Source organism: Glossina fuscipes, unplaced genomic scaffold, assembly GCF_014805625.2.
Source record: "Glossina fuscipes isolate IAEA_lab_2018 unplaced genomic scaffold, Yale_Gfus_2 3, whole genome shotgun sequence".
Lineage (NCBI taxonomy): Eukaryota > Metazoa > Arthropoda > Insecta > Diptera > Glossinidae > Glossina > Glossina fuscipes.
In genome coordinates this window covers 1,079,782-1,102,281 of record NW_023998417.1, presented here as the reverse complement: position 1 = coordinate 1,102,281, position 22,500 = coordinate 1,079,782, and the positions used below count along the sequence as shown (strand labels likewise).

The following is a 22,500-nucleotide window of genomic DNA, read 5'->3' as shown; positions in this document are numbered from 1 at the left end:
AACTTTTTACTTAAAATGTTTTCACACATTAATGCCGATGAGTATGTGAATGTGTATGCGAAATATATGAAATGTAGGAAAAATTATTTTAAATTTTTTATAGAGATTTTTTTTTTTTTTTTTTTTTGCACCTCTCAGCACAGTATAGTATAGTATAGTATAGTATAGTATAGCATTGCATTGTAGTATAGTAGGGCGATGTACAACACGAGAAATTTCACCGGTTCACGCGTATTCCTTTCATTCGTGTACTGTTCAGAGAATTTAATTTGTCCGCAACTAGCACAATGAGATATACTTGTGAACGACTTTTGCCAGTTAATTATGCCATTTTGCCAACGTGTATGGTCGATGTTGGCTGCGTCACCAGAAACCTTAGGAGAATTTCCTTCTATAGAACACATAATTAAAAAGCCATGACATGAAATTTACATGATAGCTGTGATGTAATTTTTTCGCCATCTACTGTTCGTTTTGTGGTTTATACCGCTTGCTGGCTGACTGGCTGGCTGGCTGGCTGTCTGCCTGGCTGGCATAACATGACCAACGGTTATCTTTCAAACAGTTAAATGCGGTTGTTACGTGAGCAATCGTAGAACGAATACGAAATACGTTCAACTTTTACTTGCATCGCATACTGTTGCCGTTTGCTATTCCTGCACTATCCTGTACTCATCTCCAATCGCCATTTTATTCCTTTATAATATTTATACATGTGTGATTACATATATTTGAGATTTTCCTCTTTTTCCTCTCGCAAATTTTTTTTTTTTTTTAAATGACCAACCAACACCGATGGTGGTAAGTAACAGACGGTATGCTCTTGAAAAGTTTTTCTTAAATCTGCTTACTACTAGAATAAACTTTACAGATTCCTTTTGCACATTTAATGCTTCATGATTATTACTATTCGAAGTCATAGTAATAATCATGAAGCAATACATACATACATACATCCATACTTACATACATACATACATACATATATATATATATAAATTTTACCGTCATTATACATTTTCATATGTATCAGTTATGCGAATACAAGCAATTAAGATTTCATAGTTTCATAGCGAGCGAGCGAGCGAGCGAGCATATATGAATGCTGAGTTTTTAATTTAACTCAGATGGAAACAAAAATCCATTATATATATTTAAGTATAAACTATATATATATATATATAAAGTTCCCGGATGAAATTCAATTTCACATATGATGTATTTCTACTTACAATAGCATAGGAACACACATTTTAATATATTTATATATATATATATATATATTGATTTATATGATTTATTATATTGAGCATGAAAGGTTTCTTTAAAGACTTCAAATTGGGCTCATTATGATGAAGAACAAAAAAAAAAAAACAATTCTTTTTTTTACAAAGGGATTTTTGAAACCCACCCAACCCATATAATAAAAGTTTTAATACTCATCAACGATACCCAAAAAGCGCTAATTTTTGTAATATAAAATATGTTTGGCGGTAGGTCACGGGGGCGAAGGTGTTTAGCAAACTTGACAACTTATCTCGGTATGGACGTTCATGACATTACTCTATTATTTGCGACAGAACAGAGAGAACGCTATGGATTAAGTTTGAAAATTTGCATAAAGATCGCTCGATATGAGACATGTAAGTCAGTGAAGCGACGATTGTTTTCACGTTCTCGATATTGATACTAATTTTTCGAGCTGCTCCTCGGCAATATTTATGAATTTATGTATATGTAAATTGCACATGGTTGTGGTGCCTGCAGAAGATTATCTTCAATATCGTGCTCATCTTGTTCTTTTTTTCAAATTTTCAATGAGCGCATACTATATCGGAATCTTTTCAAAACTCTTTGTATTTTAATAATTTATTTAAAAGCACACCCTATGCATATAATAATGTGATTACTTACTGTCTAAAGAATGTCGGAAAGTAAAAGATTAAAAATAATTTGGATAAAATTTAAATATCATCGTGCAAGCGTCCTACGTATGAATCCATGAACCCATGCGACTACACAAAAATGTTCCTAATTAACTAACAACTTTTTAACATCTATCCTAAATAGTGTGCAATCAAGTTTGAATTGTGTGACGTAGTACACTTATTTTTTTTTTTTTTTTTAAATTTTATGAAAATTACATTCACGATCAAGGATGTATATGGTTTAAGAGCTCTACGGTTTAAGGACTTTCTAATATCGACTCATAAATATTTATGCGCTTAATAAAAATATCCCGAAGAAAGTCATCTTGTTTGTGTGCTCGTGCGAAACAAAAGGAATGAAAGAATTTAATGGCCATCTCACAAAGGATTGTTTGTGTTGACCATTTCCAGAAAACCTTTAACTTTGAATAATGCTGTTGAAGAAACGTTGGTCGAAAGACCCGGAATGTTGATGAGCATAATATAAAAGTTTACGTTTAACATACACAGATTAAAACAAATTAAAAGTAAATATTTAACTTCTGTTCGCAGTTTATCACCTTTTTGCAGCTTCTTTCAATTATTTATGACGTTCTTCATAGTAACGATAACGCGTAATTAATTACATTAATTTTGTTGCTTTTTGTTGTTTTATGCAATAGCAGTAAGAAAACTGAATAATGGCGGGAATTATTTGCAAGTAAAATAAACGAAAAAAACAAAAAAAAAACAAACCATCAAGAGGATTAAACTAAATTTAATTAAATTAAAAGGGTAGCATTAGCAATGAACTTGAAAGTTGTTATATAATTCCAACTAAAACATAAACACAACTAATTTCCTTCTTTCTACGCTTTAACCATGATTTAGTTAGAAACTTCTCTAATATCTATTGCTCGCTGTAGATGCTCTTAAACTATCCTTTTATACGTATCGCGTAAAAGAAGAAGTCGCATGTGCCTAAAACATCTATATGCACTTGGATCAACGTCATTGAGCGGTATCGACAATCATCGCAGCCGTCTTTGCTGTAACCCCCTTTTATCAATGTCGGTCGAAAATAAGTCAACTCAGTAATACCCTACCAAGATCACTACAAGTTCTCTTTAGGCTTTGTCGTTGCGTTTCCCCATCTTCCGCTAGTTTTTCATATTTTCTCTTAGCCATGTCGTCTCTAGTGCGCTATATTTATATTATTTTATATTAGGTATACAATAACTTGTAATATGATGACTCGGTTGACAAGTGACAAAGTTTAAATATGTATTACATTGGTACTCATGCAATAATATGCTAGGCTTACATGGCATGTTACCTTTGATTTTCAGTATCTTTCATGAGATGCTATCTCTAGCTTTCTCTATCAGTGGAGGCAGTCTGTGTAGGTAGGCACATGTAAATTAGCTTGAACTTTTTTGAGAGGTGTGCCTTTCCTGTCTTATTTCGCTTTCTTATTAAGAGATCTCGAAAAATGTTATTTGCTCTTCGGCTCTTATGCTAATAATAAAAAAGTGGAACATTTAATTATTCTATCCTAACAAGGTTAAAATTTAACTAAAAAGCTGCATTTAATTTAACTGTCGGTTTGACTGAATGCAAAAGTTTCTACTTTAGCTAAACTCTTTGTTGCGCGATATAAATATTTTAAATCTCTACTTAAATGCAATTAGATGATGCTACCGTAATGTCAAGGCGAAGATAAACGGACAAGTAAATTAAGGTAAGCTGTTCCGGTATTAAGAAGAAGAGCAGGATACATGATAACTAAAGTGAAAAAAATGAAAACTTTTTTAGTAGACTGGAAGTTTTTTTTAAGACGAGAAACAAGAAAGAAAAAATAATTTTTCGACTTTGACTTGTCTTTAAGAAAAGTTAACATGAAACCATTTTTCGGAATGTGGAAAACTATTTTCGAATTGTCTTTCAGAAAAGATTACAAAAAATATTTGTTTAAATAAAAAAAAAAAGAAGGAAAGGTTTATACCCTACACCACTTTTGATTTAAGATAAATGCATCTTTTATTATGCGGATCGGTGGTTTATATATGTTTTCAATCTCCATGTCGCAATTTTTGAGACAAAGTTTTATGTACTGAGGTGTTTTGGCCCATGGGCGAGCACTTTCGAACATAGATTGCATCGAAATTGATTTAAAAAACTTGAATAGATTGGGTGGATGTTTGGAACCTCCTCCTATATTGCTTTGACTATGAAAAGTAGTTTTTTATATGGGAATATGGTCTAATTTTTGAGATTCCACAGTGAAAATTGTTCCATTACAGTAGTTCGGCATAAAAACCAAATACTGTAATTGGAAGCATATGGGACTAAATTTTAGACCTTGGCGGTTATGAAAAGTAAATCTTGATATGGCAACAGGGTCGAATTTTTCGAACTCTCCTACGAAAATGGTCTAATAATAATGAATCTCTAGGATAAGAGGATTAATTTCGTTCCACGTTCTACAGTGGAAAGTATGCCACTTACTAGGGAGCAATGCATAATTCTTAATACATGGTTACAAAAATAAATGAAAAGTTGTGTTAAGCGAAGCGGCGGTGTATAGGATTTAATATAGGATTTATAATCTGGCGCATTACCTAGTAGAATAGAGATCGAACATTTCTGTTACTCTAACATAGCTTAAGTGAATTGATAAGTGAAGTTAAGTGAATCATAAGAAATGGAATGCGGTGATCCTCTCAGCCTTATGTCTACGCCAGAGTATGCCTATCATCAGCTTAGGATTTAGTAACTATTTTAATTATACCTTTTATTGGAAAACCCTATACGTACATTAACACAGAAAAAATTCCATTGTCATTATTTACCGGAAGATTACAAAAATATGGAAGCCCTCGAACGGCCTTTAGCAATAAAAGTGTTTTTATGAAGTATTTGTAGGAGAACCTTTTGTGAAACTTACGTATTACATAACCTCCCAAACTCACTTCGGCGGAAGATTACGAGAGCTATTAATGCTCTAAGTAATATTGCAAATCATAATCCGCGAAACAAAATAGTCTCCCAATTTTTCTGTGATGTGGGTGAAACCATCTACAAATACTTGATTTTTCAGCCATCGCTTAATTTTTATAAGAAATTTTGAAATAGTTACCACAATAACATCGGGAAGCACGACATAATATATAACACATGCAAATCGATTTTGCTTTTCCCTTAAACGCTCTTGTGTACTGCCTACGAGGAAGGTTCTTGTTGAGTCTAATTTTATAAATATTGAACATAGTAATCAAGCAAACAAATATCAGACTTTAAATGCCTTAAATATGTGGGTGGAAGTGGAAGTGTAAGTGAATGCATGTAAGAGCTTTGTTGTACTGCAAACTTAAAAATAGATGTCCGAGATTGTTCCCTTCTTCCGGCGAATACAAACCTTGCACAGTATGCCTGTTTATTTGTAATTGGGAAAAAAAAGAGACAACCGCTTGCACATACGTTATTATTCATGCAGTCTCCATAAAATTGTTTTAGTTTTTTTTAATTATTTTATTCCAAGTCTTTTAAATATATTACATATATAAATAATGGCATCAAATATTAAAGAATCAAAAATATGGCAATGAAAATATACAGTGCACTTAATTTCACACACATACAAAATATATTGTAAAATAACCTATTATATAAATTATAGCTTGTGTATATATATATATATAAGAACAGGTCCATACGTACGTATGCACATTATGGCGTACGTCATTGTACAATGACTTTCCTACATAATGTAAACAATATGAACGAATCCTGGGTTTCCACCCAGTAATTGACATGCACAACTAAATTAAATGCGTGCAAAAGTTCATTTTACTACGTATCTGTCTCTTTGTGTATGTCTAAGGCTGAATATATACATGTGTGCCTGTAACCATTTATTTATTTAGCAGACCTCATTAAAACCATTGAATATAAAATTTCATATCACTGCGTGCATACCACACACATGCCCGTGTACGCAATATGTGTACATATATATATATATATATATACATACATACATATATATACATACATACATACATAGATGCATAAGCATAGATACATATAGATATATATATATATGTATATATAATAAATATACATATGTATATATATATATACAATATATATATATATATATATGAAAATATGTTTACGCATTTCGTTATGAAATAATTCACTTTACTGCGCTTTCATAAATATCTTTGTAAGAATTTGTATAGAGTAACTTATTTATGGAACAAGCAAGAAATCTATTTTGGTTTCGAGGCGAATTTAAAATACTTTTCTGATAGTCACTGTAAATTGATGAAAATTTCCCTCTTGATTGTCGATAAATGAAATTTTCTCATAAATATTTAAGCTCAGCTCCATATGGTCTTTGTTCTCCTTTTATTGCCCTGAAATTTTTTTGGTCATTCTTTAAATTTTTTTTGTGGGCGGATTTATTCTTATTGCTTAATAACTTGAACGTGATCTATAGGCATCAACCATAAGCAGAAGAGCTGAAATTTTCTCTCATGTAGAAGGGCATCAGTGTAATAATGGACATTAGTGGGATGAATGGAGAAACCAACAAAATAGAATTAACTTTGAATGACTTTTTGATGACGCGACCATTTCAGCTCGTTACTACAAAGAGGAAGACGAAATAAGCAAAAAGTAGTAAAACGCTTCATTTAATTATGGACCGAATTTTAAATATCCTTCACCTGAATCCAAAAAAGGGAAAATCCCCTTATGCTATAAAGTTTTGATTTTTGCCATCTCCCTAGTGAAGTCTGGGATTACTGGGCGATAAAGTGACTCGAGTGATTGTTATAAGGTTTCCTTTTGCAAGAAGGAAAACCAAAACGAGTCGGACTGGGCAAGGAGGATGCGTCGGAACTTCTCAGTGCAACTCTTTCGATTTCTGCTGAGCCATTAGAGATGGGAGTGATTTGGTAGCGCTGTAACGATGGAAAAAGACGCTCTTTCTATTGACCGGCACTGGACGCGTTCTAAACACATTGGTTATTAATACTGGCGTCAATCTGAGCTTTGCCGTCGTTTTTTGCGGCTTCATCCATTCATCAGATCACGATCGTTTCTGCACATTATTGTCGTATGTGACCCATTTTTCTTCACCTGTCATTAAAGCTTTTAAAAAGAGTTCAATTTCCTTTCAAAATTAAAATATCGAACTTCTCAGTTTGGCGCTTTTTTAGAGCGGAAAGAGACAAAACTATCTCCGCACCGTTGATTTTGTTACTTTCGAATGATTCCACTTTTCTGCTTCAGATTTCTAGTGAATGCATAAAGGTGCGTTTGCGATCGGATCGCGAACAGCACAACATAAAGTCATATGCGCTAACTTTCAGCTTTTTTTCAGATACTGAATGGACTGACGAGAAAAAATGATTGAATTGATACGGAATCTTAAGCATTTTTCCATGCTCTCTGACGCTCCAGCCTAGATGTCGCAACATGAATAAGAAACCAGTTTGCCCCCCAAAAAAAAAAGCTTACATATGTTACTTTCAGGTCGTTTTCTATGAAAACCTTTTTTACGGCCTAGCATTCTATTTATTTTATATGTATTTACATAAAGCATAACTTTAGCAGCCTTAGCATAGAAAAAGTTGTTTGTGTTTGTTTGCTGAATTACTTTTTATCATCATCCCAATGTAATTATAAATGATTTCATCGTTCGTTCGTTCCCTCTTAGTTCGTACCGTGAAAACCTTGAATAAAACCGTTACATTATATAATTGAAAGGAGAAAAGTTGGTCAATAACTTTTTTTTTTTTTTTTTTTTTTTTTTTTTTGGTTAACAGGTCAAAATGATTTTGAAACTCGTATCACTAAATCCCAACCTATTCTCTCAATGTTTTAGATTATTAGCATGAATCGTAAGATAATTCAGGAAACATGCTATTGTCGAGAAATTCGACTGAACGGCCTAAAATATATCGAATTTCGTCTATTCCTCATTAAACTTCATGATTGTGCGAACTGTATTCATAGATAGAAATCATATCTATAATTGGCCTACAGAAATAGAGAAATTATAACTGTTTTCCATCCAACAGCACACCTTACTTCCGTAATAGTCCTTACACGGAAGACGGCCCAAAACGGAAACTATCATCGCTCAAATTTAGGAAAGATCTTAATATTATTGACATCATTTCCTCATGTAGTAGTAAAATTTCAATCTGGTTCGGTTGCTTTTCATAAATATTCTTATATGGGTTCAGGTCCCAATTTGGTTTATGTTAAATTTTTCATCATAAAAAAATTTAAAATTTTCCATTTTCCCATATAAAGACTTACTGTTCATAGGAGGAGGTTCAAAGGGCTCGATCCATTTGTCAGAAATTTTTTTCACATCAACATGGAATGCCGAATTATTTACTGATTTTAGTCGAGAACTTTTCGGAAATGGAAGTTTCAAACTAATTCTTTATATGCAGAATGTGGTCCAAATCAATCCATTCTTAGTCAACATCGCCCTTGGGATGAATCACTCTGCTGAGACAAGTTTCGTTCCACTATTTTAGTGGAGAACTTTTAGGAAATGGAAGTTTCAAACTAACGCTTCATATGCCGAAAGTCGTCCAAATTAATCCATTTTTAATAAACATTGCCCTTGGGATGAATGCCAAATTTCGTTAAACTATCTGGCTGTAGATCTACAGATTGAACGCTAAAGTACTGACAGACGGGCGGACGTACAGACTCTAAACCCCACTTGGACAAGTTTAAGTCGATTCAAAGAATAATTCTGAATATCGGTATAGTAAAAGGTGGCTCTATCCTCCCAAGTCATAAGAAATGTAAATGGGTAGAAAGGGCGCTTCGAAAAAAAAAGAAGAAGAAAAACATCAAGCCATCATAGTCTGATGGCGTTTTCCTAGCGAGCTAAACTCGCTTATTCCCAATTCCGTATCCATCCAAAAGGAAAAAAGAATAAAAAAATCTCAATTGAATGAATTGCGATAATAGAGTCGCAATATTTTTGGCCTACCTAATAGTCAAAATACAAAGTACGAATGTCTCCGTGTGTGAAGAAAACATTTTAAAGTTCTTTAAAATCAACTTGTTATCGGTGCTACAATACATTTTTTATTTCATCCTTTCATATTTTAATTTTAATTTTAATTGACATTATTATCGAAAAATCTTTTGAAAAAAAAAAAAAGAGAAAATGAAAAAAAACGGGGAAAAAATGAACACACTGTGTACAAAACTTTATAAACTTTTAATTGCTGTGACAACAGCTGGAAACATTATTCAACTTAAGAGCCAACCCGGCCAAGTGAAATGTCAAATTGCTAAAATGAACGAGATATTGCCTGAAGTGCAATAAAGAGTAAGTGTACAGAAAATAAGCAAAAAAAAAAGCAAATTTTTTTTTATTTTTATTTTTTTTGATTTTATTTATTTATGGCTTTTTAATAGGAGTGCTTGAATTATAACGAAAAAAAAAGTAACGAATTTTAACGATTGTATTATTAAACGAGGAATACAATGTTGTATATACATATATATATATATATATACATACATATGTATAGCCTTTGTTATTATGATGGACGAGAAAGCAGTTTATCAAATGTCTGGTGTTGATGTCGGAAAGAAAGTTTCGAAAAAGAGAATTCGCCAAATTTTTTAATTGATTTGACGGTAAACTTACTCCAACATGAGTTAACGCACAAATTGATTCTCAAATTTTTTTCGCCATCCTTTCTATGCATATTTTATTATTACTCTTTGGGGCGCAGCAATTGCTCAATATTTAATTATTTCATTTTATTCGAATTTAGTTTTTGGTTAAACCTTTTGCCCTTGGTGGGACTACTTTTCAAGATATGTCAATGTCTTTCGTAGTACGAAAGTAGTTTTTCCCTTTGGATTATGGTTTTTTTTAAGGGTAGAGTCCTTTATAAATTACATTTTTATTTCATAATTTTATTGTACACCAATTACGAAGAACAAAGCTTCAAATTTACTTTACGTGCTTGCATCGAGCCTGGTGTATAATTAAATCATCAAGCTCTCTACGCTGGACTACTTCGGACTCGGGGAAAGTTTAAGAAAACCCATTAATAAGTTGGTTGAGTTCGAAGTGATGATGACTTGATTACACATCCGCCATATATTGTATAGGGCGCAAGGTAAACAAGAAAGAAATTATATCAAAAATTCGAAGACTTCAGCTGCTACAAGGCGTATGTATTGATGTACGAGAGCCTAGGAAAACCTATTGCTAGTTTTTTTTTTTTTTTTTTTTCATCAGTAACATGTTGCTTTAGCGGGTTGCAATAAACCGCATGAAAGGTGACCATATTCCGCATTAAATCAATCGTCTTTAAGGACATTGAATGCATTACAATTTCCTAATCTATCTGATGAGAGGCTGAAGTAAGTTCTTTTTCAATGTTCGCAATCTTCCATAAGCAAATAAGGAGACGATAAGCAACTCCTACTCACAATCAACTAAGAATGCTAATAAAGAAATTATTAACTTTGTGCAGCCTCACTGACGCATATTGTTGTTGTTGGAATGTGGGACTAGCATAGCATTTGGCGGGATAGCTTTTAGCAGAGTAATTAGAAGAACGTTCTATAAGAAGGTTTATTTACATTCCTTTACCTCTTAAAAGGTAATATTTGTAAATTTATTTCGATAAATCGTTGATGCCATGCTGTTGATGCAATTGATTGGTACTCTTAGTAGATTCATTCGTCAGTCATTTGTTGTGAACACACAATCGTATCCACAAATGTTTCTATTTGAAAAGTAATTTCGTTAGTATGCCTTAAAGACGAAGATAATATTACTTTACTCTAGCTGAGGCAAAGGAAGAGGAAAAAGAAAATAAAAAAAAAAAAACAAAAACAAATAAAAAAAAAAATAAAGAAGAAATTTTCTATATGTTTAGTAACTTTAAGTTAAGCATCATTGAAATTGAGTTTGCTGCAGATTTTGATTGATGTGATGATAAATTGCTTTGACGTCTTCATTTCTTCTTCTTCTTCTTCTTCTGTTCTTGATTTTAACAGAAGAGCAATTCTTTGCAAAGATAAATGAAATGCACTTAATCAAATGTAAGTTTACAAGACCAATAACATTATTTACTAAAGCTGATATTCATTAATCAGCCCGAATGCTACTAACATGCGAGATGAAATATTATCGACATTTCATAAATGTGTGGGAAAAGTGATTTTATTTATTTATCGTAATCAAAACAAAAAAAAAAAAATCGATTAAGTAATTGGGAAAATTTCGAAAGACTTATCGTACAAGGCTATAGATTGGTAATAAATTACGTTCGATTGAATATGAAGATGAACACTTAGTACATGCGATATAAATTGCTCGTTTAATTTCGCTTGCACTAATACTGCAATGACATTTACATTTAAAATAAATATCGGGAAAAATTTCAGGTGAAGGGATCGGCAAAAAAGCCCAAAATTTTTAAATTGTCATGGTTCCCATCCCACGGATATGCAAAACGTGCTCGTTTTGTGGACCAACTGATTGGGATAAATTCATGCTATTCGTACCGCAGAACTATCGCATGTTCTTCCAGTTTGCGATATGTGTGAGTTTTATATTTAGTGTACATCCATTTGAAGAGCATCTACTCTATAAAATCCCAGTCTGCAGCAAAGGTATGAAAATCGAGCGCAATTCTCTCTATCGAAAGGAGCTGATCCTTGTTCAAAATGCAAACTCAGAAAAGCAATTCTCGTAATTTATTTCTTCTGTTTGCCTCTCCCCGGAGATGGAACTCATTAAATTTGTCAAAATGTCCTGCAACATCCAGAAGGCGAAACTTTAGAAGCCCTGCCAAGTGGATATATTTTGGATCAACATATATATCGAGTTCAGAAGCCAGGTAGTCAGCTTGCTTATCTCTCCGTAATCTTTGCCGCATACAAAGATAGAAAATCCTTGTACGCGTTAATTGAAACTCAATACCAGTCAGTCGAAGGATACGTCTGCCGTGAAATATGAACAGAGGACACCGATACTTTCTGGCTATTATGCTTATCGCTCATAAACTATAACGCGCGATATGCGATAGAAATTTTCATAGGTTTTTCCTATAACACAGAAATGTAAAAACCAGCCAAGCCCACACACATTTACAGAGTACCTAGTTTTGGAATCTTACCTTTCTTTTTCTCAGTTTCAGTTTTCAGACAAACCTAACATGATTTTCTCTTACTTGCTGTGTTATCTAAAAGGAAGACAAATCTCAATACCAATCGATTATATAATGTGTTCATTCCAACCTGGCCTTTCGATTATTAAATGCTTACCTTCTCTTCTATATTAATTTGCTTCTTTTTTGAGATTTGTAGGCGGACACCGGCAACCATTTGCGACAAACGATAGACAAATTTATGTTTTTCGATGCTTGTTTTTTGTTCCTTTTTATACCCGTCACCGAAGAGTGAGGCATATATTCATTTTGTCAAAATGTTTGCAAGGCCCCAAAGGAAACTTTAGAGACATCGCAAAGTTCATTTCTTCTTGGCCGGTATCAAATTGTGGATCGATTCAAGCTTTTCCGTCTGTCTATCTGTGTAATGTCAACAAAGACCGAGTGTCCACAATTATCAAATTCTCTTTTAAGGATATTTGAAAGGCTTGAAGCCTTAAGATTGATGAAAATATTGCTTTTCCTCAGTTCGTTAATGCAAGCCAGTATAGATTGCTTTTTTCCACATGAGTACTTGATTTACTTGTTCTTACGTACTTTTTCGTTTACTTGTAATTATTATTATTTTACATTTTATATTATTCGCATTAGTAGTCTAGTAGGTCAGAACTACCAATTCAATGTCGTGGGTGCGAATCTTAGTGCAATACGGTTTATTTTGGTCGTCTTGGTGGATGCATAGTCGGTGAAGGCACAACGTTTATCGAATGGGCACACACCCGCTAAGTTGCGACCACATCTCTATCCCTATATATTTACTCACTTTTTTATGCCCGCCATGTATAGGGCGCAAGTCCTGTGTGATTATATATAAATATACTTCGCTTACACGCCTCAAACTTTGGATGAAATACAAGGAGGTTTTTCAGTTTAATTCATTTTAAGTCGTTCAAAGATTTATTGCTTGGATGATATACCGCTTTCATGCACTTAATTACTTGGTGTTCATCACAACACTACATCCTTTTCCTTAAACTCAGCTTATGCACTTGACAAATTTCACTTGTATTCCAAAGACAATACTCCTTATAATATTTTAAAGAAATCATGTCATCCATTTCATCAGGTCAGTCATTTTATTTGACAAAAGCATTTTGAACCTCGATTCATAGATATACACATATATATACAACATGTTTTTATACATACGTATGTACATAAGAATAATTTTTAGTTATTCATAATTGTGGATAAGCAGGGACGAGTTACCCAAATTAATCAATTAAATTTAATTTATGTTCTACCTCTTATCACAATAATGAGAAACATCCCAACAATTAATCCTGTTTTCTATGGCTTGTGCAGTATATACTGATACGGTGTTAATGAATGAATTTCTGTTGCAAAGGAAAATACAATAACCTTAAGTGTTTATAAAGGAGAAGAAGCTGAGAGAGAGAACTGTGTTAATGCCCAACTACACACAATTAAAGTATCCACGCGTCAAATATCCAGTTGCAAGGAATTAATGGTTTTCGAATTTTTTTTTTTTTTGGGTCTCTTCGTTCACTTTTTGTTAAATGTGCTAAGAGTGCTACGGCAACCGCATAACCGCACTTAACATCATTTAAACGTCAAAAAATAGGGAGTTGAAAGAATATAACATGTATATATATATATATATATATATGTGTTTGTGTTCGTACGTACGTATGTACGAATTGGTTTATTTGGTGTTGAAAAATATTCAGCAAAGTTTTCATTATTTCGCTTTATATCCTTTTTTTTTGATTTTACACAAAGGCGAGCGAAGAGTGTTCTCTTTCTAATTAAATGAAAAACGCTACCATTACAAAACTAAGTGTTTCCAATTTAATATCTCCGGGTGATTTAGAAAAATTACTTTGTAAAAATACCCTCATTTTAAACGTGTTCTCTGTTATAAGAAATGCGAAAAATAAAAATCATACCTCGTCTCAATAGGGGGAAAATAACGCTGGATGCAGAGAGAGAGACTGAACGATTGTTGCGAACGATTTTGGTCGACTCTAGGGTTACCCCTAAAAGCATTGCATTAAAAAAAAAAAAAAAAAAAAAAAAAAGTGTCTTATGCGATTGCTTGAATAAAAGAAATATTGTGGAAAATTTTTCTATTGCGCGTTCACTCTCGATTCCCAATGCCCAATTTTCTTTATTTTTAATTTCCTTTACCAAAAACGAGTTGGTAGACTAGCTAAACTTTTCAAATTTTACGATCTCTTCTTGCAAAATTTTTAGCGAACTTTACCATCGTTGTTGACTTTAATTACGAAGCAGCTTCAGTTTGTTTTCAAGTCCCGAGGTCGTTCGATTTTATCATTTTCTATGCTTTAGTCTTTGCTCGCATATGAAATACGTAATGACTGCTCTTAACCATCCGGTAGCCATAGAGTCGTATAGATCGCTCCTTTGAGAAATGCTGAGTCCAAACACAATCTCTTGTTGCCTATGATATAAGACAGTTGAGATATTTTCGCGATTGTAGGTGTAATAAATGTGAAATACGATATATATAAACAACAACAATATAACCGCAACATATTTTATTTTCTTGGAAAATTTTGTGGTCTTGCAAAGATTATGTTTATAAAATGTATTTTGCGTTTGTAGGTGCGCGTGTGCATTTTGAAACTGATTTATTAGTATTATGCACCTTATGAAAACTCCATCTTATAACGCAAACACCGACAAGAACAATTTCAAGAAATGAAACCGTTTTTTTTAAATTCTTATATAAAAGTGCAATATCTGCGGGCGATAGCTGTGTAATACGCCAGCTGTGGCACATTTTTACTTCATCCAAGCTGGTTTAGCTAACCGTTGGTTTGAGATGTTCCATGCAATCACCATCATCACCGTCACCATCGTCATCATCATCATAATCATCATCATCGTAATGATCATCATCATCATCATCATCATCATCATCATCATTATTATCTTTATTGTCGTCGCTGCCGTCTAACATCAACAGAAAAAAGAGTATTTGCAGTGCCATAACGGTATGCTTTGCTTCATTGTCGTTTCAGTTTTCGGTTATTCCCCGTTGGCAGCTAATTTATGTCTTTTACTGTGTTACGGCAACCTTTGCTGAGTAAAGCACCAAGAAATTACATATCTAGAAGAAAAAAAGTAAACAAAAAACGTTATGTCTTACTATACCGGGTTACAGTAAATAGATATTTATATAGTAAAGAACAAAATTCGATCCACTCTCTAACTCTCTTACGGAGCACTTTCGGTAAAGAACTTTCTAATAAGCAGAAAAGAAAAACAAAATATTCGGAATTAGAATTCTTCCTCTATCCTTTGCTTCCTTTTGAGGTTGTCGTGATCTTCTCATTGGTTAGGTTTTTCCACGTTTCCATCACACCGTTATTTACCATCTGTCGGTGAATGGCAAGTTCTTCAGCAATGTTTACATGTCCATGTTTTTTTTATTTTTTTTTTATCAAAACTCTCTCTCTATCCTTCTTTACAAGGTTACAGAGACTGTCGTGGCTGGCTCATTATAGCTACATTCCCAAGCGAGGTTGATGATTATACGTCAATACGTCAATAAGGTAACGAACTGAAGAGAACGAAGAGACCGCACGTAACAGTTTTAGCGAGTGAATGTTTAACGCGCGGTATAACTTAAAGCTTATCTGCAGCAGAATAATGATTGCTGAAAATGTACTTTCATCGAACATAATCACTTTTAACTAAATACAATCTTAAGCGACGCATTTGCATCGTGCATCATGCAAATTAGTTTTGTATATCAATCAAAGCATATTTTGACATTTGAGCCCGTGGTGCACGGATGCAAGCGCATTCATTGTGTTCAACGTTTTAATAATGAAAGCAATCATTTAGTTAAGCCAGCGAAGAGAAGCGTTGCATGGAATGCAATCGGACACCAAAGAGAGGATACGAGCTGGGAGGTTGTCTCAAAGCAATGGAAAGTCATAAGTCCATAATAGCCACTTTCGCGTTTTCCTATCGACATAAGGACTAATTGGAAGAATTGGTTGTAAAGGTGGAGAAGAGAAGACATATGGGATTAAAAAGAAAAATTATCGCAAAGGATAAAAACGAAGAGCAGATACCTAAAAGTCCCTTCTCTTGGAGCTTACAAGAAGTTCTAGTCAGCATTGTTTAGAATAAAGACGATTAGTAGAAGCTTCTAATCGCATGAGATCATCAAAGGACGTTACAATGCAATCAACGTTCACACTGCATGTATTCGAATTAGATAACAAAGAAGGACGGACTATTTCACCCTTCAAGTCAAAAATTATGTCAAAAATTATAGTAAGTCAGACTTGGTCTGACTACAAGCCAGGTTGTAAGTCACGCTTTGCCATTCCTTAACTGCACGTGAAATTAGGGAGGTCCGGAAGGGTTAGTCATTAATTTGAGAAGGAGTGTATGAACTTTTGTACTACTATGGGACGGTAAGACGATTTCCTTTCATATCTATTCGTATTTTATGGGACAAAAAGGTTACTCGTCTTTTTCCAAACTTTGAATTTTACTCTGAAGAGATAAATTTTATGGACATATTGCGGCTGATGATGATTATGTCCATGCGTGTGGGGCTAATACAGTGTTTTTCTTTTGCATTATGATGCCTAAGTGTCAGAAATCCTGTAGTATACATACGTCCTCGATTCGCGTGAAATTGTCCACCCGTCCAACTATGCGTCTATTTGTCAATTATTGCTGGAAAATTTTCTAGCGCAACCAATGGAGATAGAAAGTTGCAACATGCATGACGCGGATACCTACGTCGAGGTGCTAATAACAAATTGCATTTTGCACTCTACGAGCAACGTCGGCTGCGTTGAAACGTCGTCTTGGTTTCATTTACTAGCCAGTAAAGTAACTGCAATCGTCTAACTCGTCCAATCCAAGGTCCAATGTGTAGTCTCGCCCGCAATCGTGAACCCGGTATAATTCTTTTACTTTTGTCCATGGCTTGGCACTGAACTAGGAATGCTTAGGTTATGTTTTCAATTAATTATTTGAATCTTGGTAATCCGATAAAATGCACCCTACAATTGGTATTTGGTCAATTTGAATTTTGATTTTTTTTCGTTAGATATGTAATCGAACATCTAATCTGATGTGAACTTTATTGATTTCATACAAACAGTAGCGGAAATATTTCGCATATTTTTCATTGTTCTTGCACTTGGAATAGCTTTTGTTGTTTACTATTACGGAAGTGGAATGTTGTACGTTTTGAGTCTTCTTCAATAGAACTGAATGCAATTTTGATTAAAGCTTTTGTAAGAAAGCAACGGGTGTTACTTAAATCAATTACTTCACTACTATGTGTCAAACAATAATATCGAATCGAAGATTTTAATTTATCCTGAAATTTATCTGAGGATATATCAGAGTATTGATGATGAGTTTAGTCATAATGGGCAAGAAATTTTTTGAAAAAAATATTTTTAAAAAGGTTTTAAGATGGATGTGTGACGACAAAGCAGATAGGCGTTTAACATTTCGTATCGAACACGCGTGAGGACAACAGTCAATTATCTCTGATTTATTGCTAAAAAATGCCTTTCTCTTCTTCTCTAGTGAGCAAATTTGCAACTTTTGTTCTTCACTGTAACTGCAATTTCTGTTGAATATTGTGTATGCTTTAGGTACCTTAAATTTCACTATATTTACTTGCATTATGTATCGTTTTGTTACATCGTCAACAAAAGAAATATCAAGAACAGAGCAGCTGTCAGCAGAAATAAAAATTGTTCCCCTTTAACGTTTCACAGTAGCAGTCGGAAAAAGCATTCTACTGCCACCACACACTGTTTAACAACAACAACAACAACAAAATATATATGTACATATCTAGAATGGTTTATTCATACAAGTGCTTACATATAAATGGTTTTTATGTTTTTTTTTTTTATTTATTTTTTTTTATAAGTCTTGTTGTTCTTGTGTTGTTCTATTACGTTCTGTTCGCCGTTGTGTAGTGCTTGTTGATGTTTGTTATTGTTAATGTTGGCACTGCATGCAATACACTGAGTGTGTACAGCAGAGTAGAAGATGATTTTCTGTAAGTAAAATTATCTCAACGAATTCACCTGGTACCGAACTGATGCTTATAATAATTACGATGAAGATGATGATCACAACGATGACGACACAACAATGAAGGCATCAAGCAAGACCTTTATATAAATGACATTACCGTGACATCTTGTATTTCGCTCTTGTTTTCTTTAATAAATTCATAATAATTGTATTAAGCAATGGTAGCATTTGCTAAACTTAAATCAAGAAAATATAAATTGATTGATGAAATTAATAATCCTCTTGAATTAGACGAAATCATAAATGCACTCAATCGAAGGACTTCACCATCTTCATCTGTGAGAGAAATATTTGATAAGTTGTTTGTTTCTTTCTTTTAACCAAAAACATCTCTTCAAGAAAATTTAAAATAATTTAATAAGTTTTAATAATAATCCTAAATAGGTAAACCGAACATTAATATTGAATAAAACAAGTAAGAAAACTATACACGATCATGACCGAATCTTTTATACCCACCACAGTTATCCCCCCAACCCCCGAAAAAAAAATAAAAACAGGGAAAGAACTACAATTTCATGCTTCGTAATATGAACCGGGCGCAGCTGATTTTTTTCTATTTACAAAATAAAAGTTTTTGCCGCGTAGGCCTGTGGGAGTTGTTGGCGTGTCCTGTGAAAAAGTGAGAAGTCCCTCCCAAATTTCTAGGCGATCACATCACAAACACTACACAGTTGCGCAGACAAACAGGCGGACAGACGGACATGCTTAAATCGATTTAAAATTTGATGTTGATCAAGAATTTATATATATACTTTTTGGAGTCTCTAATGCTTCCTTCTGTGCGTTGCAAACGTTTTGACGAAATGAATATACCCCTCATCCCTCGGTGATGGGAATAGAAAATAAAATTTGCCCCACAAGTTCCAAAATCTTATGCCAAGTTTGCTGATAATCCAAACCCATTGGCTTCATTAAGCTACGGTTCGTGCATAGAGGGCTGTAAACATGTTTTTCTGGCAAGAGGGATGTGGACTAAGGAAAGAAAATAAGAAAAAAGTGATATGACGGACTTGAACCGATCTTTGCTTATCTAGCAATAGGGATTTGTTCGAACTGAAAAGTTTTCCTATCTTCTGAAATATAGATTGCGGCACTCTACAGTTAATAATACACATTGCAAGCCTTACTTAGATACTTTACTTTCTGATGATGAATACGCGAGATTCGGCCCCCGTCGAATATAATTTTGTTACTTATTGTTGTTTTGTCCACCATTTTGTTATAGAAGCCTCACTCCGCAATGGCTTGTCTGCATATTGTTAAGGTGGGCTATTGCACAGTTATCCCATCCGGGACAAACGCTTAATATAAACGCTTGAACTTGATTGAGAATAGTACAGATTTTATTTACAATTTTTGGGGAACTATTTATAGAAATTTATTATTATTATTTATGTGTGTGTGTTAGTAGTTTAAAGGAAGTTTAGTTGCAGTAATTTGATCATTTCACAACACTTGATTCAGACACACTTGATCCAGTTCATTGTATCCGAAGGATATCATTCAACGCTCTTTCTCATTGTGCCTTAAGAAAATCATCTGCCATCAATACCAGATTCAAATGTTACTTAATCGTTTCCTTTAGCTGCCAACTGGCAGGTAGGCATCAACAATCTCTACTTGCTCTCATTACTTTCTTCACAATTTAAGAAATTTTCATGCGCCTGAATGGCCGAGTGCAGTAAAGATCTCGACTAACTCAACGCAGTAGTCGTGAGTTCAAATCTCAAGCGCGGTAAAGTTTTTAATAAAACGAAATAGTCTCAGATGCTAATAGTTCACGACTTTAGTCTTTGAATTTATTTCTTTAATTAAAATAATTATAATAATAGGAAATTTTGTTTTGCTCGTTTTTTCCCCCTTCAGAGAGTTAGACACATTTCATGCAAACTTATTTTATCAGAGATGTGTCATTTATGTAACTAACAACATATACGTATATATGTAAAACTATTGTTTAAAAACATATATATATATATAGATATATGTTTCGTTATTAAATTTTTCACTTATTTAATTCCATTAAATGAATAAAAAATAACGATTTTCTTTTAACAATAAATAAAAATAATTGAAATGATTGAAATTAATATAAATAAAAGCATTGACCATTCGGATCGGCATGGACATGCTCAGCATGCGCATGACTAGAAATCAAGGAGGTGGAAACCAAGTTTTATTAAACATATGGGTAACTTTTTGCCTATGTTTGTTAAATACGCAAATATGTATATATAAAGCAAGTAATAAATTTATAATCGCACCTTACATCGAATCCCCTACCTCAGGATAATATGTAAATAAAAATTTGCAAAAATTGGTTATTGATTGGGGGCGTATACTGTAGGCCAGATTTTCAAGAGACATATTTCTTAAATTTTAAATAATTTTGCTTTATTTTCTTTGCCTAATTGCGTGCATTTTTTTTTCTCAGGGCCCAGCGCTGGTTCTTTCCTTGCCTTGTATAGCGATCGCATGTGAAAAAACGGACTTGGAGAATATAGGTAAGTCGAGATTCAATTTCTTGGTTTTATATACGTTCAACACATTCTGTACTAACACTAATTGGGTTAATTTGTATAATTCTTAGTACATTCGATATATATTAGCAATTATTTCTCTACAGATAACATGCGAGGTTTTCGATAACATATTTAATTTTGCATTTTGTATATATATATATATATATATATTATATATATATATTTTGGGAAAACTTTTGATTTGATTGTTCTCGGACAGCTGGACAAACATAATTTTTCGTTTTATGTAATAAAGTGAAAAGAAAAAAAAAAAAAAAAAAACCCAGTAGCTTACCGTAGGAATGAAATGAATGAATGACTGAAATATGATTTTCGCTTGACATAGCACACATAATGGCAACAATTTGATGCTTAACAAATACGATGCGCTTTTGTTGTAACCATTAAAAGAATTCCACAACATTCTAGTATGAAAGCTAGTAGTAGTAGTTTGAATAGGTCGAATAGCTCGAATAGTAGGCAACATTACCATACACCATGTATAAAACTGATGAAATCATTTTACTAAAATCTCAATTTCATTGTTTCGTTCATGCGATTCATAAAATAAAATATGAACAATGAAATTTAAATAAAGAAAAAATTTTTATTCTCATACGAAGCATTTCGTTGGATTTCAGTTTTATTGCGATGAAAAGCTAATTTTGCTAATACACATACAGGGTACGCCAAAGCAGAGGGCGATATAAGTTTTATGCTATAAGCCGTTTCAAGATTTTTATAATCCAAAATCGTCATCAGGTATATTGGAAAGGCATACGATGTCCACAATTCTAAAAAAGATAAAACAAAAGGGTAAGGGTATAATAGTAAAGGCTTTCAAAATCAGGACAATGGCCCAAAATTTTTGACTAAAATGTTTCATATCAACATGTCGCGTTGCCTCTCCGATTGTCTACTAGGCGTTTGGTTTATTTTGAAGCGTTGACATGGTTTTAGAACGAAATAAATTGAGCAGAAGAACGTAAGCAAAGGGGAGGAAATTGCTTATCTTTTTGTCATAAATAGAAAACTAACTAGAATTTTATGTATATACATACATATAACTAATTCTATTTAGAAAAGCTAGGCAAAAATCTTCAGCACAATTGAAAATCCACCAAATTTTAATTAAAATTTATTATTAAAAGATAAAAGTAAGAAAAGAAAATTACATTCGACCCAACAACACACTATTGAGCTCATCGCCTGAAAAACCGTTATTCATATAAAAGCATTTTCATAATAAGATTATATAGGAAGTGGTCAAAAAGATGACCCAGACCAAACCAATTCCAAAAGCGCTAGTGCTTTTGGCACAATAGGTCGATATGTACCAAATTTCATCAAAACATATTTTAAAAGTTACGGGCTATAGGTTGAACGCAAAAAATACAAGACGGTCATTTGGACGGACAAGATTACATTCTCCTTGAATTCCTAGCACAATCCAACTGTTCAGGGAAAGTCAGTGCTCATGTAAACAATAATAAGCCAATTCTAAGATTTTTAAATCACATTGCAGTCCTTCCGCTGCATAGTTTGGTGAGCATGCATTGACATTAAACAATGTCAGTCTATGTCTAAACAGAGTTTTTAGATTTTTGTGGAGGCATCATGAGCATTTTCTCACTATGTTTGTCCATTTAAAACAAAAACATAAGGGGTAACATCGTCATAAATCGCAAAAAATGAAATTTTCGGTTTTTTGGCAAAAACGTAAGGGGTACCATCGTCCGAAATCGA

At 33.3% G+C, this 22,500-nt stretch overlaps 1 protein-coding gene across 1 annotated transcript in view; it reads left to right on the top strand.

Annotated features, from left to right (window-relative positions):
* Positions 1–20,738, top strand: part of LOC119635199 (pheromone-binding protein-related protein 6-like) — a 142,680-nt gene extending 121,942 nt beyond the window's left edge. Inside the window, exon 7 of the transcript XR_005247035.1 lies at positions 20,667–20,738. The gene's annotated coding sequence lies outside the window, so the exon portion shown is untranslated. The remainder of the gene's footprint in view (positions 1–20,666) is intronic.
* Positions 20,739–22,500: the final 1,762 nt, after the last annotated feature.